The 25,643-nt window shown below is 41.4% G+C and overlaps 1 long non-coding RNA gene across 10 annotated transcripts in view; it reads left to right on the top strand.

The window, feature by feature from the left end:
- LOC129635788 (uncharacterized) overlaps positions 1–25,643 on the top strand; it is a 240,093-nt gene that overhangs the window by 187,823 nt on the left and 26,627 nt on the right. For 2 of the 10 annotated variants that reach the window (XR_008706460.1, XR_008706452.1), the window contains 2 exons: positions 10,317–10,548; positions 14,235–14,629. The exons of 4 other annotated variants lie outside the window; for them this stretch is intronic. This is a non-coding gene — a long non-coding RNA (uncharacterized LOC129635788). Of the gene's footprint in view, positions 1–10,316; positions 10,549–14,234; positions 14,630–22,662; positions 22,877–25,643 lie in introns of those variants that run through there. 4 more of the 10 variants (XR_008706453.1, XR_008706456.1, XR_008706454.1 and 1 more) reach the window with 3 other exon arrangements.

The following is a 25,643-nucleotide window of genomic DNA, read 5'->3' as shown; positions in this document are numbered from 1 at the left end:
AATATTAGCCTCTTGTAAACTTGTAAAGTGGAAAAATTTACACAGTTCATTTCCTTAGACACTCTTTCTAAGTAGACAGGACCTGGGAGAGACTGAGGAGAAGATGATCTCTTACAGAGAATGATTGAAAGGTGTCCAGAATGTCTCCTTTTACAGCCTTTAGTGATTTCATTTCTTGAGGTTTATACATGTCCCTGTTACTTAGGTTCCCTTAAAAATGTGAATCTTGGAGACAGAGAGTAACCCATTGAGTCATGGCATGAAAGGTACAATCTTATAGGAAAAGGAGCACTGAGCCAGGAGCCTTGAGTTCTGGGCTACAGGTAGTCTCAGTTCTCTTTCTGCTGCTGCTACTGCTGCATCGCTTCAGTCGTGTCCCCTGTCCCTGGGATTCTCCAGGCAAGAACACTGGAGTGGGTTGCCATTTCCTTCTCCAGGGCATGGAAGTGAAAAGTGAAAGTGAAGTCGCTCAGTCGTGTCCGACTCTTAGCAACCCCATGGACTGCAGCCCACCAGGCTCCTCTGTCCATGGGATTTTTCAGGCAAGAGTGCTGGACAGTTCTCTTTCTAACCCAAGGCAAAAAAGTCAGTCCTGAGGGTTTGCCTGTGATGGTGAATGGCAAATATGGGACGTTCTGTACTACTTCTGCAGTTTTAACAATGAAATGCATTGGTCAGAAAGTCAACGCATATGACTCGGTGATAGAATTTATGAAATACTCTTGAAAGTCTTGAAGGTGATAGTAAAAGGGCATGAAAAGTAGGATGGGAAGAAACAATGACTATTTAGAGGGGAGTAAAATGGTACAAGTGATTTCAGTGGAGCATTATCTTTGAAGAAAAATAGTACCAGCCAGTCATAGAATAAAGGCCAGTGTGCTTTGAGAATGACATTCCTGATGTTGAGAATTTCCCATGCTCCATGCTCCTTTGTTTTCAAGTGAAACCTCACCAAATGCGGGGTAGTGATGACAATCCCCATTCTTAATTGATAGCCTTGACATGGATTATGTTCTAAGTGTCCTAATTGTCTCGGGGAGGATTTGTTCAAGTTATTCAAATTTGCATGTCTAAACTGATATCCAGATGCTCAAAGCTTACAGACAGCCCCTTCCTTGTACAATTTTGAGACAGAGTTGACTATTATTAGCAACATCGTGTAATGGGACCATTAAGAATCTTGGCACCAATCTGTCATTCATTTTCAGTGTCACGAGAGAGAGATTTACTTGAACTCTGCAGAGCTGCCTAAGCCTTGTATCTTTAGGAAGGAGGCAGAAATGATTGTTGTATTCCTGAACACTGTAGTGGGTCTGTGGGGATCTCACAGACGAGATCTTAGCAGAGCCTTTCAGCCTGGATGCCCAAACCTGTGTTATAAGACTCTTCATGTCTTAGTACTAGTGGCACTGGGTGGCTTTTATGTGTCAAAATATAATAATTGGAGTCTTATTCCCAAGGGAATGAAGAGGAAGCAAATATAAGCCCTTTCTGAATGCCAAGGCTGAAAGGAGACTAAGAGGATTGCTTGTCTTGCCTGGTATCTAAAGTTTTATATTCCAGTTCTGGTGTCCTTTACAGCCTTTCCCTCTTATTGTCTTCCTGCATGAATTCTCTGCATTAGCTGTGTTAATCTACTCATGGTCCTTCAAATGTAAGTTTTCTATTTTCACCTCATTAGCTTTCCAAATGCTATTTTGCTTTCCCCAAATGCACTTCTCTTTCCTCTCCAATTCTTTAAAAGCACTCAATCATCCAAAGGCTGGCTCTCATTTCATCTTCTTCTTCTTCATTAAAAAAAAAAAAAAAATTGGCTATGGCAGGCAGCGTGCAGGATCTTAGTTCCCTGACCAGGAATTTAACCTGTGCCCCAGGAAGTCCCTCATTCCATCTTCTCTGTAAAGTTCTTCCTGTTCTTCCTGTTTCTTACAGTCACAGAGCCTCTCTTCTTGACCACCTAAAGTCTTTCAGTTAGATAGCATGTACCAATGTCTTACTCTGCTGGGCACTGGGCCTGGACCTGATGATGAAACTGAGTGAATCAGATGACCTTGCACTGCCCTTCAAGAACTCTCAATCTAATGGGGTGGAAAGATGTTAATTAGTTGTTCAGTTCAGTTCAGTCACTCAGTCGTGTCCAACTCTTTGAGACCCCATGAACCTCAGCATGCCAGGCCTTCCTGTTCATCACCAACTCCTGGAGTTTACTCAAACTCATGTCCATTGAGTCAGTGATGCCATCCAAGCATCTCATTCTCTGTCATCCCCTTCTCCTCCTGCCCTCAGTCTTTCCAAGCATCAGGGTCTTTTTGGATGCTCTTCGCATCCGATGGCCAAAATATTGGAGTTTCAGCTTCAACATCAGTTCTTCCAACGAACATCCAAGACTGATTTCCTTTAGGATGGACTGGTTGGATCTCCTTGCAGTCCAAAGGACTTTCAAGAGTCTTCCCCACACCACAGTTCAAAAGCGTCAATCAGTTGTTATATTACAGCTAATATTTGTAGTCTTGACTGTGTTCCAAGAACTTCACTTGATAGAATTTTGGTTAACCCTTACAACAGCTTTATTGAACCTTACACTTTATGAGATAGCTTCTGTTATTTTTCCCATTTCACAGATGGGAAAATTGAGGGTAAAGGGGTTAAATAACTTGCCCAGGGCCATCCAAATGCTGGAGTGGTTTCTGAACTCAAGGAGTCTTAAACCACTTAAACACATTTCTCCAGGCCTCCAGGTATTATTTACAAGTTCCTTTTGCTATAATTCACCCATATTTTCCCCAGTAGTTTCAAAATTTCCCAGATTACTTGAATAATCATAAGCCTAAACTAAGTCTGAATTATCACTAGTTTTTAAATGCTTATGTTCAAATAAATATTTTTTTCTCAAATATCCCTCTTTCCCTTGAGCTCTGTTGTTTGCTGTATATACATTTAATTTTTTTTTAATTTTATTTTATTTTTAAACTTTACAAAATTGTATTAGTTTTGCCAAATATCAAAATGAATCCACCACAGGTATACATGTGTTCCCCATCTTGAACCCTCTTCCCTCCTCCCTCCCCATACCATCCCTCTGGGTCATCCCAGTGCACTAGCCCCAAGCATCCAGTATCGTGCATCGAACCTGGACTGGATGGATCCCTTTACTACTAGGTAAAGCTTCTCTCAATTCCTGGTAATATTGTTTGTTTTTAGGTTTGTCTAATATTGACATGGCCAACATGGATTTCTTTTAATTGGTATTTGCATGGTGTATCTTTTTCCTATCTTTATTCTTTTAATCTATATGTGTCTTTACACTTAAACAGATTTCTTGCAGATGGCTGTTTTTAAATCTTTGTTAGATTATTTACATTTAATTACTGATACAGTTGATATTAAAATCTTCCATGTTTACATTTGTCTTCTATTTGTTCCATCAGTTCTTTGTTCCTTTTGCCCCCTTTTTTCTGCCTGTAATTAGATCAGATCAGATCAGATCAGTCGCTCAGTCCTGTCTGACTCTTTGCGACCCCATGAATTGCAGCACGCCAGGCCTCCCTGTCCATCACCAACTCCCGGAGTTCACTCAGACTCACATCCATTGAGTCAGTGATGCCATCCAGCCATCTCATCCTCTGTCGTCCCCTTCTCCTCCTGCCCACAATCCCTCCCAGCATCAGAGTCTTTTCCAATGAGTCAACTCTTCGCATGAGGTGGCCAAAGTACTGAAGTTTCAGCTTTAGCATCATTCCTTCCAAAGAAATCCCAGGGCTGATCTCCTTCAGAATGGACTGGTTGGATCTCCTTGCAGTCCAAGGGACTCTCAAGAGTCTTCTCCAACACCACAGTTCAAAAGCATCAATTCTTCGGCGCTCAGCCTTTTTCACAGTCCAACTCTCACATCCATACATGACCACAGGAAAAACCATAGCCTTGACTAGACGGACCTTTGTTGGCAAAGTAATGTCTCTGCTTTTCAATATGCTATCTAGGTTGGTCATAACTTTCCTTCCAAGGAGTAAGCGTCTTTTAATTTCATGGCTGCAGTCACCATCTGTAGTGATTTTGGAGCCCAGAAAAATAGTCTGACACTGTTTCCACTGTTTCCCCATCTATTTCCCATGAAGTGATGGGACCAGATGCCATGATCTTCGTTTTCTGAATGTTGAGCTTTAAGCCAACTTTTTCACTCTCCACTTTCACTTTCATCAAGAGGCTTTTGAGTTCCTTTTCACTTTCTGCCATAAGGGTGGTGTCATCTGCATATCTGAGGTGATTGATATTTCTCCCGGAAATCTTGATTCCAGCTTGTGCTTTTTCCAGTCCAGCGTTTCTCATGATGTGCTCTGCATATAATTTAAATAAGCTGGGTGACAATATACAGCCTTGACGAACTCCTTTTCCTATTTGGAACCAGTCTGTTGTTCCATGTCCAGTTCTAATTGTTGCTTCCTGACCTGCATACAAATTTCTCAAGAGGAAGATCAGGTGGTCTGGTATTCCCATCTCTTTCAGAATTTTCTACAGTTTATTGTGATCCACACAGTCAAAGGCTTTGGCATAGTCAATAAAGCAGAAATAGATGTTTTTCTGGAACTCTCTTGCTTTTTCCATGATCCAGCAGATGTTGGCAATTTGATCTCTGGTTCCTCTGCCCTTTCTAAAACCAGCTTGAACATAAGGAAGTTCACGGTTCACGTATTGCTGAAGCCTGGCTTGGAGAATTTTGAGCATTACTTTACTAGCGTGTGAGATGAGTGCAATTGTGTGGTAGTTTGAGCATTCTTTGGCATTGCCTTTCTTTGAGATTGGAATGAAAACTGACCTTTTCCAGTCCTGTGGCCACTGCGGAGTTTTCCAAATTTGCTGGCATATTGAGTGCAGCACTTTCACAGCATCATCTTTCAGGATTTGGAATAGCTCAACTGGAATTCCATCACCTCCACTAGCTTTGTTCGTAGTGATGCTTTCTAAGGCCCACTTGACTTCACATTCCAGGATGTCTGGCTCTAGGTCAGTGATCACACCATCGTGATTATCTGGGTCGTGAAGATCTTTTTTGTACAGTTCTTCTGTGTATTCTTGCCTTCTCTTATTAATATCTTCTGCTTCTGTTAGGTCCATACCATTTCTGTCCTTTATCGAGCCCATCTTTGCATGAAATGTTTCTTTGGTATCTCTAATTTTCTTGAAGAGATCCCTAGTCTTCCCCATTCTGCTGTTTTCCTCTATTTCTTTGCACTGATCGCTGAAGAAGGCTTTCTTATCTCTTCTTGCTATTCTTTGGAACTCTGCATTCAGATGTTCATATCTTTCCTTTTCTCCTTTGCTTTTCGCTTCTCTTCTTTTCACAGCTATTAGTAAGGCCTCCCCAGACAGCCATTTTGCTTTTTTGCATTTCTTTTCCATGGGGATGGTCTTGATCCCTGTATTAGATTGAATATTCTATTTTATCTCCATTTTCAGTAATTATTTATAACTGTGTTAAATTTTGTTTGTGGTTGCCTTCAGTTTATATCTTCAATTTACTATGGCCTCTATTCTAATAGTATTAACTGCCTTATGTGTCAGGTAAGGGCATTATAACAGTATTCTTTCAGTTTTCCCTGCTCATTTTTGTGGTATTGTTTCCCTATATTTAATTCCACTCATGTTATAAACTCAAAAGACATTGCTGTAATTTTTACTTTAGCTAATTGTCTTTTGTGTCATTAAAATTGGTGAAAAAGGATTTAAATTTACCCTCATTTATGTTTTTCAAGACCTTTTCATTTCTTTGTGTACATTCAAGTCTGTCAGGTATCATATGTATTCTGTTTGAAGAACTTCTTTTAACAGTTTTTTTGTGTGTTTGTTTGTTTGTCATGCAAGTTTGCTGGAAACCAGTTCTATCAATTTCTGTTTGCCTGAGAAAGCAAACACTTTATATGTTACTTGGCATAGAATCCTAATTTAATAGTTTTTTCTTTCAGCACTATAGCCATTCATACCATTGTTTCTTGGCCTTGCGCAGATGGAAAATCTGCTATAGCCCTTGTCTTTATTTTATGAAGGCAATATGTTCTTCTCCTACACCCCCTGTGGTTGCTTTCAAGATTTTTCACTTTTGTCTTTGTTTTTAACATTTAAATATGATTTGTCTAGGGGTGTGTGATTTGTCTAGGAGTGAACTCCGGGAGTTGGTGATGGACAGGGAGGCCTGGCGTGCTGCTATTCATGGGGTTGCAAAGAGTCAGACACGACTGAGCGACTGAACTGAACTGAGGGATGTGTGTGTGTTACTTTCTATTAATACTTAAAACTTAATCTTACTTGGGAACCTCGGAATGTCTTAGTTATATGAATTGGTGTATGTCATTATTTCAGGAAATTTCCTGCTACTCGCTGTAAATTTTCTCTTGTGCTTTCTTGTCCTTCTGAGATTCTAATTATGCACTTATTAGGTCATTTGATGTTGTCCAGCTGTCGGATTGTTTTTGACAACCAGCTGTTGCTGATTTTCTTTTCCACTCTCTTCTCTTTGTATGTCAGATTGGGCAGTTTCTACTTAGCTATTCAAGATCCTTCCTTCCTTGACTGTGCTGAAATAATCAAAGGTATTCCTCATTTCTGTCAAAATGTTTATTTGTTTCTAATATTTCCATTATACTTCGAGAGTTTCCACCACTCTGCTGAAATTCCACATCTGCCTATCCATGTTGTCTTCCTTTTCCACTAGCAGATTTAAAACATTAATCATATTTATTTTAAATTCTCTGTTAGTTCTAATATCGTGTTCATTTTTTAATCTGGTTTTGTTGTTTATTTTGTCCCTTGACCATGAGTTGTTTCTTTTACTTAAATTTTTGTGTATCTCACATTGTCAGATTTTTTGCTTGAAAGCTGATCTATCTGTGACAGTAGAGACTGAGGTAAATAGCATTTCAGCCTGGAAATGGGAGCATGTCATCTTTTGCTGGGCTTTCCAAGTAAAGGGTTGTATGAATCGCATTAGGAGTGGGACTGAGTTTATTATTATTGTGCTTCTGTCCAACTTCAGATTCCTGTATTGCTGCCTTGTACTTGGGCTGGCAATTGGTTTGTTGGAGACTTTCTGTTTCACCTTTAGCTTTAAGCTTTTCCTTTATATCTGAACCTCAGAGAGGTCTCTCCTTGCAGTCTTGACCTTCTCTGGGAAGCAGACTGGGGTTGCTTTTGACTCAGGGCCTGATCGCCTGATGGGGGAGATGTTCCTCACTAGCATTAGACAGGCTGTGTCCCTCGTGTCTAGAGTGGGGCTTTTTCAGTGACCCTGTCCTTACCCCAGAACTAGAATACCTCTCCTTTTCTCCAGAGAAGGGAATTTTTCCCTTCCCGTAATCCCCATGGGTCCTCGTATGGGACAACTGCAGGCTTACCTGCCCTTCCTCCAGCTACTTAGTTTTTGTTTCATAATGGAAAAAGATCTAGATGGGACTTTGTCTGTTTTTTTTTAGAGAGAAAGCCATTCCCAAATCTAGGCCTGCACTGCAGTGGAGGCTTTCTCTTGTCTTTCACTGTGACCTTATCTTCCTTATGATCATTAGTGAAGGTCTTGCCAGTGGGGTTGCAGCCGCCAGAGTTTCTATGAGCTCATACTAGCTCACATTCAGTCATAGCCATGTGTTAGAGTCTCCTAACCCATTTGTAAGGAAGTCTTGGTTTCTTTGTATGCACTGAGTCTGCTTGTGTCCCGTTTTTCTATGAAGATGCCTGTTTTTCCTTAGATTTCAGGGGTGACTTTAGCATTTGCTGGCTTCAATAAAAGTCAAGATTTTGTTGATTATCCATATTTTTCCTGTTAAAGTGACAGTGCTACACCTTTAAGTTTGCTCTATCCCAGGTGGAATGTAACCTCAGTTAATTAAAGGAAAAATAAAAGTACACAGCTTTCAATGGAGGTTGCCAATTTAATGAGTTTGGTGGGATAAAGAGACATCTTAGAATTGGAGTAAAGGGTGAATTCCGTTGTAAAGTCTGTAAGGGGAAGGGCAAGGAATAAAGCTGTGTGCTCTGAAGATGAGCCAAATAATAAGAAACCAAGCATCAGGAGGGCTGCAGGGGGAAGACAGGGTTGTACATCAATGTCTTGTGTAGGTTGGTCAGTGGTGATGAGCAGGGTGAGAAAAGGTCTGAAATATTTAAAATGGCACATCCACGGGTTACAGTTCATTGACACCCATAAGGGAAAAAGTATTATGTTCCAAATGTGAGAAGACTGAAAATGAGAGAGCTAAGAGACTTTTGGAAGGAGAATAGCTGTGGCTTTCCCTGTCTAGTTCAGGCTTAGTACCAACAGTGTATGAGCATGAGGAAGAAAACAAGGCCAAACGAAGCAAAACAACCTTCTAATTCAAAACAGACAAAGTGAAAGTAGTAGTCGCTGAGTCGTGTCCGACACTGCGACCCCAGGGGCCCGTCAGGCTCATCTGTCTATGGAATTCTTCAGGCAAGAATACCGGAGTGGGTTGCCATTTCCTCCTCGAGGGGATCTTCCTGACCTAGGGATCAAACCTGGGTCTCCTGCATTGCAGGCAGATTCTTAACCACTGAGCCATCAGAGAGCCAGGAAATCCAGCTGGCGGTAGCATACAGGAATGATGAGGCTTTTGAGCCACAAAGAGCTAGACCCACACACACTTTCGGTACCAAAACTACCTCTTATCATCATAACATACAGTTAATCAATAGAGATAATATATGTAAAACTACCTTCTCAAACATGGAGTGAAATAAAAATGTGAAGTATTAGGATTATAAATACTGCTTTGTTTAGAACTAAGTATAACCCATTATACATTTCAGAATGAGCTGAAGATATATCCACATACAGACAGACATGGATAATATCTTTTAAAAATTATTTATTTGGCTGTGCTGGGTTTTCGTTACAGCATGTAGGGTCTTTAGTTGCAGCATGTGAACTCCTAGTTGCGGGATTTGGGATCTAATTCCATGACCAGGAGTCGAACCTGGGTCCCATGCATTGGAAGCACAAAGTCTTAGCCGCTGGACCACCAGGGAAGTCCCTCATAATACAGTCTTCATGAAAATCCAGACAATACTGATTCTCTTTTTGATAGTTTAAGCTGTTCGTGATTGATGGGTTGATGTCCTGCCTTCTCTGTGTAGCTTTGCCCTATTCCTTTGACCACTAGGGATGGTCTCCGATGTCTTGGATTTCTTCTTGAGTCTAAATTCCTCCACATTGCACTAAATCGTTGCCAGTGTGGCAGGACAAGATTTTGCAAGCTGTATCTTCTTCTCTTTGCTTCTTAATGGCATTTCTTCTCCTTGTCCAGAGAGAAAGATATTACTCACCCATTGCCTTAGGGAAAGTCTTGACAGCGTAGAAACTCAGAACTGAAGTGTCAGATTCCTTGGGATTTAAAGTTTATCTCAGAAAATGTTTGAGCAATACCCGTCTAGTTATTAGTCCCTGTAGGAGAGCTCAGTCTGACTCTGAAGATGACTGGCCTCTCCTTGGGTCAACCAGTCTTCACTTGAGTGAGCTCGGTTACACCAGCTATGCTAATCGCCCATGAGATCCTCCTCGCTGCTGACCAGTGATGACGGCAGGACCAGGATCACACGGCAGGAAGCTCATGGCAGGAAGCACACGCTGGATGGCCTCAAGGCTGCTCAGCTTACTTTCTAAATCTCCCCACGTGGACAACCACTCTTCCACAACTGACCGGAGTCCTGGAAAGACCCAGGAAAGCAGAGTTGGGCTTTGAACACCTAGGTGGTAGACAGTGATGTCATGAGAACCCAGAGTCTCTGTGGGCACGAAAGTTTATAATAAGTATTCACAAGATGCATACTGAAGGCAGTACCATAGAACTGGAAAGCACACAACATCCCATGGAAGATTAAGTCAGAAAATGGACGTGTTTCACTTGTGTATTCCTATGTGCAAACCACCCCAGTCTTTAGTGGCTTAAAACAAAACCATTTCTCTGCTTATGATTTTGTGACTTAGCGGTTTGAATTGGGATCAGGTTATGATTTTCTCTGGTGGTCTTGTTGCAAGGAGGAAGCCAATTCTGACTCTATGTTAGAACTGTTTCTTTGACTTGCGTTCTGTTGCTTTTGTTATTATAATCATACAGAATGGTTGCCTCAGGGAATCTTGCCCCTCTGCCTGACTGTTAAACTAAAGTGCCTCTATTCGAATCCTGTCCACCTGTGGGTGGCAGGAAGGAAGAAATGAACACATCCCCTGCCTGAGACTTGCCATTCTAAGAGACGTTTGCAAGATTAATGACCTATTTACTTTGATTCCTCACCTCCCCCCATCTCTGATCTAGGAAAGAACCTGGCACCCAGACCCCAAGAAGATGGTTGTTTTGAGGTGCTATCCTGCCATCTTCTCAGTCTGCCGGCTCCCTGATTACAGTCTCTTCCTTGCCTCAACACCTCGTCTCTCGGATTCGTTGGCCTATCGTGTGGTGAGCAGGGCGAGCTTGGGCTCAGTAACAGCCTTGTGCTGGTGTCTCAAGTGGTTGCCGTCTGCTGTCATCTGGGGCTGGATTGTCCAAGGTGACCTCATTTTTATTGTTGGTGGGTTTGCCTGGATCAATCGATTGCACTCTCTCAGACCCTCTACCTGGTCTCTTAACTGTTTAGAAACTAGCCCTGGCCTCCTACATGGTGCTTTCAGGGTTGCAAACTGACCGGGGTAACTTGCAAAAGCTGCAAGACCTCATGTGACTGAGGTTCAGGAGTCACAGAAAATCACTGCTTCCACATGCTACTGGGCGAAACAGTGCATGACCAGACTAGATTCAAGAAGAGAAGAAAATAAGCACTGCTTCTTAATGGGGAATGTGGCAAGGTCATACTGCAAAGGTACCTGCTCATGGATCTCTGAACAGTTGCAACCGCCTTTGCAGACAAACCGTAGTATATATACCTAAGCACTTAGCATAGTGCTTACATTTGGCTTCGTAGGCAGTGAGTCAGTGGGAATGATGATGGTGGTGATTGATCATTGGTCAGTGATGATTGATAAGAGTGATGGTGATGATTTTCACACATGAATTACTATTGGTAGCTTCAGTACTGAGGATTCTGTCTTTGGCAGTATCAAAAATCACTGTCCATAAAACAGGAGGGCTCGCTCACTCTATCATGCTCTGTTGTTTTCTTGTTATTGAAACAAAATGGTCTGAAAGTTCGCTGAACAAACAATCAGCAGTATGACTTAGGATCTCAAATTCATTGAGAGAAGATCAAAAGGGTAAGAAACGTCAATAACTTACGTCCTCTTTCTTAAGTTCTGAGGTAGTAGTACAGTCCTGACAACTTCAATTTCAAGGCTTGAATTCATTCATATATAAGGTTATTGGATTAATCATTCCTGTACCTGGTTCATTCATGTACCAAGTATTGGATTCATTCATATACCAGGTATTGGCTCAAGAATATTTTTCTAGAATATGCTTTAAAAATATTGAGGATAGGGCTTCCCTGGTGGCTCAATAGTAAAGAATCCACTTGCCAATGCAGGAGACACAGGTTTGACCCCTGGTCTGGGATGATCCCATATGCCTTGGTGCAACTAAGCCCATGCACCACAACTGCTGAGCCTGCGCTCTGGAGCCGAGGAGCCACAACTACTGAGCCCCTGAGCTGCAGCTGCTGATGCCCAGGTGCCCTAGAGCCTGAGCTCCGCAGCAAGAGCAGCCACCACCTGCCGCAACTCAAGAAAATCGCATGCACAAATGAAGACCCAGCAGAGCCACAATAAATAAATAGTTTTTAAAAAATACAGCAGATAAGCCAATATTCTAATGAATACATGCCAGCCTTTTATGAAGGTGATCATCTGTAAAATATGCCATTTTTTTTTTAACACAGAATATTCATTTTGTTTTGATGGTGAGAAATGAAAATGTAGGAAGTGACACAAATATGTGAGTTGCTTTGCTGTTGTAACTATGATTGGAATTCTCTGAGTGAAGAACAAAACAGAACAAAAAAACAAACCTTGCTTTCAAGTGATGAGATCAAAACTGTCAGGAGCCAGTGATCAATGCAAGGCGCTGAATTCAACTTAACCCAAAACTTCTCAGACCTGGAGTGCCCGAAGGCTCAGGTAGAAGTGAAAGGTCTACGTTGGTAGCCCATCCCTTATTTGTCACTATGACAGGCACCAAATGGGACCGTTGATTTTTGTGGGTCACCAATTTTGTATCTTATTAATAAAAAAAATTTGCTTTCAGGAAAGACATTTTCTTAGCACAGATGACTGAGTGATCATTTTCTGAGGAGGAGGAGGGGCTAGTCTTATTTAAAATTAGTTAAATTTTTTTGCCAATGGCAGAACATATATCACGATAGCGCTGTGCAAAAATAGAATGTTGCTCAGGGTGGAAAGAGGCTCATTTGTCATCTGAATTCCTTAGGGAATCATTTCTTTTTCTGTATGTCAAAAAGTAAACCTTCTATAAAACAGGTCCTGAAATTCCAAGGTGGAGGTCGTTTGCTTCTCAATAGTCACATCCTGTTCTATACACACTTTATGCAGATTCTGTATGCTGGTCATCTTGGGCTGATGAGAGGACTAATTTTAAGGCAACTATATCAGCTGACATTTAATTGATGGGTCTACTGTCTGCACATCGGACTGATTGTTCTAAGCCCACTGGCTTTAGTGGAGCCAGTTTGACAAGGTCTGTATCTGCAACAGGCAATGAGCAGTGCAGAGTTAAGGGGAAAATCTAAATTACTATCCTCCTTGAATTATTGCGTCACCTGCTTTCTTACTGAGATTACCAATAGCAATAAATTTAACAAGTCTGTTGCAATTAAACTGATTGGTTATATGTGTTGTTTTAAAATTAGAAGTCATCGATTCCTGATCCCCTACTTTCTAACCACGGAGGATCACACTCAATATTATTGCTGTTAGCTGAGGCTGTTTTCTAGTGTTTTCAGAGAAAAGATATTAAGAAACCGTAAGGACCATCCAGATTAACACTATCATTGGCAAATGAGAATTGTATTTTATGTGAATTATATCTCAATAAAGCTGTTACCAAACAAACAAAAGCTAGAGAAGTTTAGTGCCACTATCTCAATTCATGCTTAGGCACCAGAGTTTTACTCATGATTAATTTTTGTACCATCTGTGCTGTGTTAAGTCACTTTAGTCGTGTCCGACTCTTCGCGACCCTATGTACTGTAGCCTGCCAGGCTTCTCTGTCCATGGGATTTCCCAGGCAAGAATACTGGAGTGGGTTGCCATTTTCTCCTCCAGGGGATCTTCCCAACCCAGGGATTGAACAGCATCTCTTAGTTCTCCTGCATTGGCAGGTGGGTTCTTTACCACTAGTGCCAGTGCGAATGTTAACATACTGAAGAATGAGTAATAACTTGATATTCTTATGAAAATGATTTTGACCTCATGGAACACCTAGAAAGGCCTTGGGGTCCTCCAGGCATCTACAGACCACATGATTTAAGACAGGTGTTGTATAGAGCAACTCTCACACTGTGCAACACACTTCCCCTGGGGAGAGCTTTGAAAGCAAGGTTTCTCTTGGATTTTATTCAAGGGTTTGCATCTCTCAATGAGCCAAATGCCATTGTCAGGGGAGTGTGTAATTTCCCTGGTTCTGTCTCATTGCAACAAAAATTTGAAGCAATGGATGGACCAGTGTTACAGCTCAGTTTTATTATGAAAAACAAAGGCTAGTACACACTGGAGTGAGGGTGGGCAGACTCAAAAGATGAAGAGAAGAGAGGCCTCAATCCTTCTAGGCTTCCTCCTCTTATACATTTGTCTCCTCCCCCCGAGCCTGCCCTATGTAAATTGGGCTAGCCAGGAGGGCTGTTTGTTTTACTTGAGGTTCTCACTCCACTCAGACTTTCCTTTATTCTATTTTCGCAGACTTTTCCCTTCTTTGCCTTTTAGCCACTGCCATTTTGACTCCTTTTTCCTATTCTAACTACCTAACACCATCTTTATTTTTTTTATCAGATAAAAATTTAATAAAAATATGAACTGAATGAAAGGGGAAAAGTGATGCATAACACCATCTTTATAAGTTGTCTTCCCTATAGTATAGTTGAGAGACGTGGGTCCCAAGAGACGAAGACAGATCTCTTGTGTATTTTATTTTCAGTGTGGAATTGCGCTAGTGACAATAAATATTTGTTGTGAATGAATCCATAACCCCTTACAAATTACTCTTTGGTTGCGTTTCTGATTGCTGTTACAGATAGTAAACACTGCCAGACAGAAGACTTCTGATGCTTTTTAAATAAATGACAGAATCCTAAAAAGGTCAGAACTGTAACTTACAAAAGCACTTTTCACTGGTTTTCCCGGAGGAATGAAAGATCAAAATGTGAGTGATTCCCTGAGCAGAAATGCCATCCAAACACAGGACTCAAAAACACATTGCTTCAAAGGGGGACAGCCTTGACAAAGAGCTGGAAAAAGATTTCTCCTGAGTCTTGGACCACCTTCTTCCATCTTCTTTCTTTCATTCAAGTTTGAGAAATTAAATTATTTTCATGAATGTGAGAAATCCGATCCTTGTATCAACAAATAGAAGAAACCATCATGCTGCCCACTAGTTTAATAAAACAATTTGGCTCATGCCGTATGGAATTTACTTGCTTTTGTCAGTAATTTCCCCCAGGATAGTTATAACTCTCTGACCATCCATTGCATGTAATTTTTTCTGGGAGGTAGAATCAAAGACAGGTAGATGCATTTGCTTGATCTTGAGATTTTGAGCATTTGCCAAGGTACACAGTTTTGTTAGAACACGTGTTGCCTTTATCAGGCAGCTTCCCTATGTAAATACAGCCTGTCACATTCATTTATTCTTTGAATCCTTATACATCACTTGACCACGGGTGTCCAGGACTAAATACGTAAAAAGAAAAGGAAGTGGTAAACTAAATGAAAACATTCAGGAATTTAATGCCCACAGAAAATGAATTTCGATATTTTAAAGTCTCCTTTGCCACACTAGCAGCAATATCTGCAACTAGAAAGAACATAAAAGCAGAAGACATGCGCAATATGAATTTCCAAAGGTTAGTTTTTGTCTGCCTTTTATTCAAAGTTATATGAAAGTGAAAGTCGCTCAGTTGTGTCCGACTCTTTGCGACCCCACGGACTATACATCCATGGAATTCTCCAGGCCAGAATACTGGAATGGGTAGCATTTCCCTTCTCCAGGGGCTCTTCCTAACCCAGGGATCGAACCCAGGTCTCCTGCATTGCAGGTGGATTCTTTACCAGCTGAGCCACAAGGGAAGCCTAAGAATACTTGAGTGGGTAGCCTATCCCCTCTCCAGGAGGGAACCTCCCAACCCAGAAATAGAACTAGGGTCTCCTGTATTGCAAGCAGATTCTTTACCAGCTGAGCTACCAGGGAAGTTATATATGTATCAATAAATAGTCAAGTAGTTCTCTAAGGCTTGATCTAAAGAAAAGTTCCTTTGGCTCCACAACTTCCCATTTCCCCAAGTAATTATTTTAGTACTTTCAGCGTGTTTGTTTTATATGTACCTCTGTGTTTGTGAATAACATGCATGCACTATTACTTTTCGATTACTGGTTTCAAGCATTTCTGTTTACTTCCTACTATGGAAGGTGAGCATTAAGCTTTGTTTATATACTCTCTAGCCCCACACATTTATTACTTGTCCCTGGCCACTAGACTCCCAGCATATTTATAAAAAGATTTTAATAAATATTTTGAATAATATTCAGTGTTTATGTAGGTAAATACAGTATATGGCTGAGCATGTAGTTTATTGTGAGCTATTTTTTCTTTTCTGTATGACATCCTGCTGTTTCCCAGAGTTAGTAATTGTTTGCTTACCCAATTCTCTACAAAATGAGCACTAATTTAGTTTTCTGTCCATATATTAAGACACCTTAGATATTCTATCAGTTTCATTTTATTGGGAAGAAAAATCCAAGGCTTTCAGACAAGCGGTTGTTTGAATTACTTGATTTCAAGGTGTGCTATATAGTTGCCATCCTGATACGAGGTCAGACACACAAGGGAAGTCATCCTGGAGGTCCAGCTTCAGTCAAGTCTCTTGGTAACTACAGCTGCATGAGTGACCCCAAGGAGTGCATTTAGAAGAATTGCCCAGCTGAGCCCAGCCAAAATTGCAGAATCATTCGCACATAAATTATTTAAGATATAAAGTTTTAAAGTACTCTGGATGATGAATGGAAAAATCCAATAGGAAAAAAATGTACCACACAGTGAGAATCACCAAAATAATATAAAAAGGGGAATGAAGTATTTGAATTTTACAAAAAGAGGAAAAGTATACAATAGCCCTCTAGCAAAGATGCTCCTCAAATGCCTCATGGAGAAGATATGGAGAAGTGAATTAAGGCAACAATGGTGGAATAGAGAATTTTGAGGGAATAATTGCAAGGTATCATCTATGGGAATTTATGGTCGATTAGATACAGAGGAAGAGGAAGAAATACTAGATGATACCCAAGTTTCTGACTTGTGCAGATAAATGAAGACATTCCCTGGGATGGAGCAGTGAGACCCATTAGCCTGTTTTGGAAACATTAGAATTTCAGGTACATTTTTTACTAATAAAAAAATGCATATCAGTATATCTGATACTTCGGGCACAAACTATTAACTACAGTTGACTAGTTTTGAGTGTGGAAATGTGGAAAAGCCTACTCAAAATGAGGTATAACATCCAATGGGAGGACTTTGGTCCTTTCACAGACAGGGATCAGTGCTGCCCCTGGAGAAAGTGGAGAAAACAAGGATGGTGGGTGCAGAGAGAGCCCTGCTCCCTAGGAGATGGCTTAAAAGGGAAGTTCTCTGGGTCCTTCATCATTGCTTTGCGCATTGATGGTGGAAAGACCTTGTCAGTTTGAATCTAGTTTTCCTTGACTGGGGAAGAAAGTTGTGTAATGAAGACAAATCCAAGTTTTTATTATAATCAAAAACATTTTCATCCTCTACGTAGTTCACTTTAGCCATCCATGTTTCATTTGATCTGCCTCAGAATCATCAAAAGCATTTGCATGAAAATCTGCCGTTTATAAGATTCTTCTGTAACTTTCTCCCCCCACCCCCTTTTTTTTCCAGCCAGAGAGCTGGTAGCATGGTGTCCCTCTCTGGCACCAGATTCTCTTTCCTGCAGTTTGGTGGGGCACCTGGGACGAAGGATGCATCTTCTGGCTCCCGGGGCGACAGGGGGCAGAGCGAGGCAGAATGTTGCTTTTACAGCCATCCTGTGCCAGGTACAGCAGGTCCAAGTGTGCCTCCACAGAGGTGCTAAACATCTAAGTTTTCTCCTAAATCTTGTTGTCACTAAGGATAGAGAGGCAACCTTCTGTTTATTTATTTATGGCTGTGCTGGATGTTTGGTGCTGCGCGGGCCTTCTCTGATTGCAGTGAGCTGGGGCTTCTCTCTAGCGGTGGTGTGCAGCCTTCTCTTGGCGGTGACTTCCGTTGCGGAGCACAGGCTTTTAGATGTGATGTGTGTGGGCTTCCGTAGTTGCGGCTCCTAGACGGTAGACCACAGCAGTTGTGGCTCACGGGCTCAGTTGCTCCTTGGCATATGGGATCTTCCCAAACCAGGGATCGAAGCCATGTCCCCTGCCTTGGCAGGTGTGTTCTTAAGCATTGTACCAGTTGGGAAATCCCAGAGAGGCAACTTTTAAGAGGAAATATTTCTGTGTTTTGGAACCTTGGGTCACACCATGAGGAAATGTGAAATTAGTCAAAACAAAACCAAAAACCTCCTCGTCACTTTAGGACTTCAAACAGTGTTAACACTGGGTTTGGGTACATGGAGCAAATGTTCAGATAACGATGGGCACTGAGCTCTTTCAACACCAGATGGACTGTTGTCTAACTTTGATTCTGCACTGACACCTCAGCCCACCCAGAAACAGCAGTATGCCCTGTGAGAAGCGAAAACACAAAGCTTAGAAAATATTTCCAAAGCACTGGGAACTCTTTCTTGTCATCAGTGTGAAAGAACTGCATATTTTGTTGTGCTATTTTACCCACTTTTAATTGGCAGCGTTATAATGATGTTACTTTTAAAATCAGCATGTCCTAATGATCTGATGGTTTGCCAAAATTATTGGAAGAAAATTGAATGCATCTGCATGGTCGGATGTAAGACGATAAAATGAATAAATAGGAAATCATAAAAGGAATACAAATGGGTTAAAAAATTTGGCCATTCCAAAGATGTATGCAGATCGATTTTTCTATTGGCAGGATCACCTGTTTGCATTTTTCATCTTAAGAGATCCTCCCCACCCCCACCAGCTCTCAGTCTGACTATGTTACCATGTGTTGCTGACACAGAGATAATTATGTTTGTAACATCTTTTGGTCTTTCTGGATACCAAGTTATTTTCCCTGTATACATGTAATTTTGATATTATCCTGGGCCAAATTCACCAAGAAAAAGGATAGAGAGGTTTCTCCTTCCTCTAGCCGTAGCCAACAAATATAATTTCTATTTACTCCCAGATGAAAATAGCTAAGATAAAGAATAGTTTTAGTGATGAATTGTTGAATCTCAATATTTATAATAACTGGCCCACAGTTCACACAGAGACTAGCGCTGTTTATTATTTGTGAAGTCTCAATTTTCTGCAAATATTGACATTTTGTTATTTAAAATGACTATTCATCCTTGTTTTGAAGCTACAGCTTTTATTCAAACTAATTACCTTCCTTTGCAGCTTTATGTTGAGGATAAGTTCAGAATTCTGGGAACTGCTTTTATGACCTGCATAGTTAAGGTTCGGTTGTAAGTAGAGAGAATTTTATTTATCTGAATCTGAATTTTAATGAATAAGAATGCCATTTATTTGTGAACTCATGCATAGCAAGAAATATCTTAGCATTATCCCTTTGATTAATGTTGCTCATCACTTGTAAAGATATTGCATGTAGAATATGCATGTAACCAAAAAGTGAAGAGGAACTAAAGAGCCTCTTGATGAAAGTGACAGAGGAGAGTGAAAAGGTTGGCTTAAAGCTCAACATTCAGAAAACGAAGATCATGGCATCTGGTCCCGTCACTTTATGGGAAGTAGATGGGGAAACAGTGGAAGCAATGTCAGACTTGATTTTTTGGGGCTCCAAAATCACTGCAGATGGTGACTGCAGCCATGAAATTAAAAGACGCTTACTCCTTGGAAGGAAAGTTATGACCAACATAGATAGCATATTCAAAAGCAGAGACATTACTTTGCCCACAAAGGTCCGTCTAGTCAAGGCTATGGTTTTTCCTGTGGTCATGCATGGATGTGAGAGTTGGACTGTGAAGAAGGCTGAGCGCCGAAGAATTGATGCTTTTGAACTGTGGTGTTGGAGAAGACTCTTGAGAATCCCTTGGACTGGAAGGAGATCCAACCAGTCCATTCTGAAGGAGATCAGCCCTGGGTGTTCTTTGGAAGGAATGATGCTAAAGCTGAAACTCCAGTACTTTGGCCACCTCATGCGAAGAGTTGACTCATTGGAAAAGACTCTGATGCTGGGAGGGATTGAGGGCAGGAGGAGAAGAGGACGACAGAGGATGAGATGGCTGGATGGCATCACCGACTCGATGGACATGAGTTTGAGTAAACTGGGAGTTGGTGATGGACAGGGAGGCCTGGCGCGCTGCGATTCATGGGGTCACAAAGAGTCAGACACAACTGAGCGACTGAACTGACTGATAGTGCATTTTAGCTTAATTAGAATGTTCTCAAGAATCATTCCTTCTAGATGATTTTAAATGTGCTGTTATGATCTTTTGGTACTGGCTTCTAGGTTTTCAGATCATGGGTTGGATCTGAAGAATAATCTGAAGAATAATCCTTTCATAATCCTGAAAGCCAGTGAAAAAAGTTGATGAGAATTTTAAACCATTTTGGGGAAGAAAGTAAAGCTATAGAAGGAAAGAGATGCAAAAGGGAATTGAGTTATGTTCTGTCTCCTAAGTTAGGGTGTCAGTGATGGGACCATGGGTCATGAGTATGTAACATGAGTTCTGCAAGCTGTGGGTTTTTTTGTGGTCACAGTTTTCTGCAGGCAGAAAGTGAAGATATAGGATCCACCAGGGGTGGCGGGTGGACATACCCGAGAGATGTAGCTGTTCCCCTTAGTTCTGAGATTTCCTGGCTGTGTTTGCATTGTGTGTGAAGGTTCATCCTAGGTAAGACTACCTCTGCCTTAGAAGCTTGGTGATAGGTTTCCAATTTCTGATGCATTTTGTTGAGTGTAAAAGTTAATGTAAAAAGTAATCCCCGAAACGTATTCCCTGAACAGGAAAAATTGTGGCCTTAAACTACCTGGAGGAGGAAATGGCAACCTACTCCTTTGTTCTTGCCTGGAGAATTCCATGGACAGAGGAGCCTGGTGGCTAATGTCCATGGAGTCACACAGAGTCAGACAGGACTGAGTGACTAACGCTTGAAACTACTTGTATTCCAACTGAAGGAAGGACAGAGCATCGAGGATGGCATGGGGAGCATGTGGGCTTTTAGATTGAAGTTAGTTACACAGGTATTTCCAGGGTTTCTTTGTACTTTGCTCACTTGATGTTTGATATAATAATTTTATGCTAATTAGATTATTTGTAAGGATACTTGCCTGATGTTAAGTGATGTGTAAGATTTGAAGACAAAGGCTCCATCGCTGCCCGAGGGAAATCCTTGAGTGTTGTTGAGGGTGACGATGGTCACGTTTGTCCTGGAGAAGAAGTGATTTCTGGGTTCTCCCTATTTCCTGTGCTTTCCCCCGCTCCTTCCTTCAGCCTTTTTTTGAGGCTGGTCCTTGTGTGATGTTCTGCCTTCCGGGTTCTCTTGGCTTTCTCTTGAGGGAGTCAGCTCTGTCATCCCAGCAACCTGGGCAGCTGAAGCCAGGCTCCTGGTGGCTGCTTTCCCCTTCCTATGTCTGTTTCTGTATGTTCTACTTGCTACAAATTTGCCCACGGAGTTTATGTTTCCAGTTTCTGATGCTTGTTTTCAAGTAACTTCTTTGTAGTTCTTGGAAATGAAAGTGAAATCTGGTATATGCTAAGAATGGGATCTGTCTCATCCTGATCGCTTCTTGCTGTTTTTTGTTCCATCAAAAACTACAGGATGAGCAATATGTAGTGAATAATATTTATGACTCTGATTTGACTTTGAGATTGTTTATCATCATCTTTTACTGAATCTAAGTCCTAAATGAAACCTCCATTTTCCATATATCCTGTATGTATTGGGTTGGCTGAAAAGGAAAAACCCAAATGAACTTTTTGTCCAGTCCAATATACATACCATATAGATCTCTCTCTCACTCACTCACACATACACACTTATGTATTTCAAATAGCATACAAATGTGATTATGCTTTTATTCCTGATTACAATGGACTATAATGTTAGTGATTATACACATTGTGGAACTCTTTAAATTACTGATTTACTTACATCATCTTAATTTAATTTGGATATTCTTGAAAGTGCCCCCTTACAGTTCTCTTTTGTGACTATTTAGATAATCCATGGCACCCCACTCCAGTACTTTGCCTGGAAAATCCCATGGATGGAGGAGCCTGGTAGGCTGCAGTGCATGGGGTCCCTATGAGTTGGACACAACTGAGCGACTTCACTTTCATTTTTCACTTTCATGCATTGGAGAAGGAAATGGCAACCCCCTCCAGTGTTCTTGCCTGGATAATCCCATGGATGGGGGATCCTGGTGGCTGCCATCTGTGGGGTCACACGGAGTTGGACATGACTGAAGTGACTTAGCAGCAGCAGCAGCAGATAATCCAGTAGTTGGTGTACTGTTCATCATTTTGCTATTGACTCTTATGTCAAGCCTCCTTTCCTACATGAGTTACTGGGGGGAAAACTTTAAAGTTTAACCTTTGAGTCTCCTTTCCTGCTACATTTCTATAGTTTTGATGAAATTAAATTCACCTATACACGCAGCCTGCCGTTCATTTCAAAAAATACTTTCTTAGGCATTATTTTTTCATGATTTTGAGCTCATTCCTCACACTGACGTATCTCAACAAAAACAGATTCAAATAAGAAGCTTGGTGAAAGGGCTTCCCAGATGGCTCAGTGGTAAATAATCCACCTGCCAATGCAGGAGACGCAGGTGTGATCCCTGGGTCAGGAAGACCCCCTGGCAAAGGAAATGGCAACCCATTCCAGCACTCTTGCCTGGAAAAATCCATGGACAGATGAGCCTGTCCAGCAACATGGGGTTGGGGAGAGTCCATGGGGTTGCAGAGAGTCAGATACAACTTAGCAGCTAAAACAACAACAAAGAAAGGACAAACCAAACCATAAAAGGACAGGCAAAGCTAGACATTTAAGATAGCCAATACAGTCAGGTAGAGTCTGGGAAAATGGAGGGGCCTAAGGATTGGTTTACATTTAGGTTAGTTGTGGAAGGAAAAACTAATTTCTGGGTCCGGAAAGTAGATACAAGTCCCCTGCATACAAACCTTCAAGCTGCGAGCTTTCAAAGACAGGAGCATGTGTTCCCATGTGTAGTCATGTAAGTTAGTTCATGTGTCTGGCATGCCCTGTCACATGGTTGCATGTTTTCTAAGTGGTTGTGTTTTGATTACTTGACAGTACTGTATAGAGTACTGTGGTGTGTATCTTTGTTTCAAGCTCAGGATGTCCGGAGGATGTATAAGAGCAGTGGTGACGTAGCTGGTTCTGCTCAGATGTAGCCGCGCTGATGCAGCTGCCACCTCCTATCGCGGACAGTCCTTCAGCTCTGTCATCTCCCGCCTCCTCGGTCTCTTCCAGTTGGTAACCCTTCTTGCCTGTTCACGCAATGCCAGCCCCTGTATGCCAGCTGTTGTCCTGCACTACTCTATTTTCAAGGTACTGTACTGTAAGATTACAAATATTTTCTTTATTTTTTGTGTTTGTTTTTATTATTATAAAAGTATTATAAGTGTGAGAAGTACTGCAAACCTATTACAGTACAGTACTCTATAGCCGACTGTGTTAGTTGGACTTACGAACGTACTCTTGGAAAGGCACTCCTTCGTATGTCGGGGACTCACTGTAAGATCAGCAAGCAGTCCTAAGAAAAGGACAAATGGGATGGAGCTGAAGCAGCTAAAGGTCTACCAAAACGTGTGCCTCCCCTGTTTTAGTAGAGAGTTGTTAAGAAACAGCTGCCCAGTCAGGGGTGGTGCTTCCAGCATCCTTTTTTCTGGATTGGGTTGTATCATTGGTCCTCACCAGTGGCATGTGACTGGAAGAGAGGAATGTCACTTCCTTGCCCGAAAGGTTTAGAAGCAGGTGGGCTTTCTTCACTCTATCCTTTCTAAAGAATTGATGCATGTGGCTAAGCACTATTCCATCCTTGGGGAAATGGTGGATCACTCTTTGGAGTGAGAAATCCCCAAATCACTCTTTGGAGATGTACTATATGATGATTAGGAACACCTGTTTTTGAATTTACATGAGAAATAAAACTCATGATGTAATTGTTTATATATATATATATATATATAAATTGTTTATATATATAAAAGTTTTCTACAATATGTCTATGTTATGTCTGTGTGTGTGTGTGTGTGTATATATATATATATATTTGTTATAGGAGGTAATATTGCTAACTAATACAGTGAAAATGGGAAGTGAATGGTAGAAGTTTAGATAATAACCACTTTGTCCAGTTCCAAGTAGTCAGAGGAGGGTATTAGAAATGTTGAAACATCTTGGGAGGGGATTTCAGGGACAGGAGATCAAGAATTCAGGGAAACAGGACAGAGACACAGCTGCATGGCCAGTTAAGCTCGTCCTAATAGACCTTTCTCCTAACATGGAAACAGAATTTACAAAATGCTAAAAAAATATGTACTAGATGCAGTGTTGGTTTCAGAGATTGTTTTGGGATATATATACTGATGGGTTTTAAGAGGCTTAAGTTCAGTTCAGTTCAGTTGCTCAGTTGTGTCTGACCCTTTGCGACCCCATGAATTGCAGCACACCAGGCCTCCCTGTCCATCACCAACTCCTGGAGTTCACTCAAACTCACATCCATCGAGTTGGTGATGCCATCCAGCCATCTCATCCTCTGTTGTCCTCTTCTCCTCCTGCCCCAATCCCTCCCAGCATCAGACTCTTTTCCAATGAGTCAACTCTTAGCACGATGTGGCCAAAGTATTGGCGTTTCAGCTTCAGCATCAGTCTTTCCAGTGAACACCCAGGATTGATCTCCTTCAGAATGGACTGGTTGGATCTCCTTGCAGTCCAAGGGACTCTCAAGAGTCTTCTCCAACACCACAGTTCAAAAGCATCAATTCTTCAGCACTCAGCTTTCTTCACAGTCCAACTCTCACATCCATGCATGACCACAGGAAAAACCATAGCCTTGACTAGATGGACCTTTTTTGGCAAAGTAATGTCTCTACTTTTGAATATGCTCTCTAGGTTGGTCATAACTTTCCTTCCAAGGAGTAAGTGTTTTCATGGCTGCAATCACCATCTGCAGTGATTTTGAAGCTCCAAAAAATAAAGTCTGATACTGCTTCCACTGTTTCCCCATCTATTTCCCATGAAGTGATGGGACCAGATGCCATGATCTTAGTTTTCTGAATGTTGAGCTTTAAGCCAACTTTTTCACTCTCCTCTTTCACTTTCATCAAGAGGATTTTTAGTTCCTCTTCACTTCTGCCATAAGGGTGGTGTCATCTGCATATCTGAGGTTATTGATATTTCTCCTGGCAATCTTGATTCCAGCTTGTGCTTCCTCCAGCCCAGTGTTTCTCATGATGTACTCTGCATAGAGTTAAATACGCAGCATGACAGTATACAGCCTTGACGTACTCCTTTTCCAATTTGGAACCAGTCTGTTGTTCCACGTCCAGTTCTAACTGTTGCTTCCTGACCTGCATATAGATTTCTGAAGAGGCAGGTCAGATGGTCTGGTATTCCCAACTCTTTCAGAATTTTCCACAGTTTATTGTGATTTACACAGTCAAAGGCTTTGGCATAGTCAATAAAGCAGAAGTAGATGTTTTTCTGGAACTCTCTTGCTTTTTCCATGATCCAGCAGATATTGGCAATTTGATCTCTGTTTCCTCTGCCTTTTCTAAAACCAGCTTGAACATCTGGAAGTTCACGGTTCATGTATTGCTGAAGCCTGGCTTGGTGAATTTTGAACATTACTTTACTAGCGTATGAGATGAGTGCAATTGTGCGATAGTTTGAGCGTTCTTTGGCATTGCCTTTCTTTGGGATTGGAATGAAAACTGACCTTTTCCAGTCCTGTGGCCACTGCTGAGTTTTCCAAATTTGCTGGCATATTGAGTGCAGCACTTTCACAGCGTCATCTTTCAGGATTTGAAATAGCTCCACTGGAATTCCATCACCTCCACTAGCTTTGTTCGTTGTGATGCTTTCTAAGGCCCACTTGACTTCACATTCCAGGATGTCTGGCTCTAACCTCTTCTTAATATCTTCTGCTTCTGTTAGGTCCATACCATTTCTGTCTTTTATTGAGCCTATCTATGCATGAAATGTTCCCTTGGTATCTCTAATTTTCTTGACGAGATCTCTAGTCTTTCCCATTCTGTTGTTTTCCTCTATTTCTTTGCATTGATCGCTGAGGAAGGCTTTCTTATCTCTTCTT

Source organism: Bubalus kerabau, chromosome 21 (genome assembly GCF_029407905.1).
Source record: "Bubalus kerabau isolate K-KA32 ecotype Philippines breed swamp buffalo chromosome 21, PCC_UOA_SB_1v2, whole genome shotgun sequence".
Lineage (NCBI taxonomy): Eukaryota > Metazoa > Chordata > Mammalia > Artiodactyla > Bovidae > Bubalus > Bubalus kerabau.
This window is presented reverse-complemented; position numbering and strand designations above follow the sequence as displayed.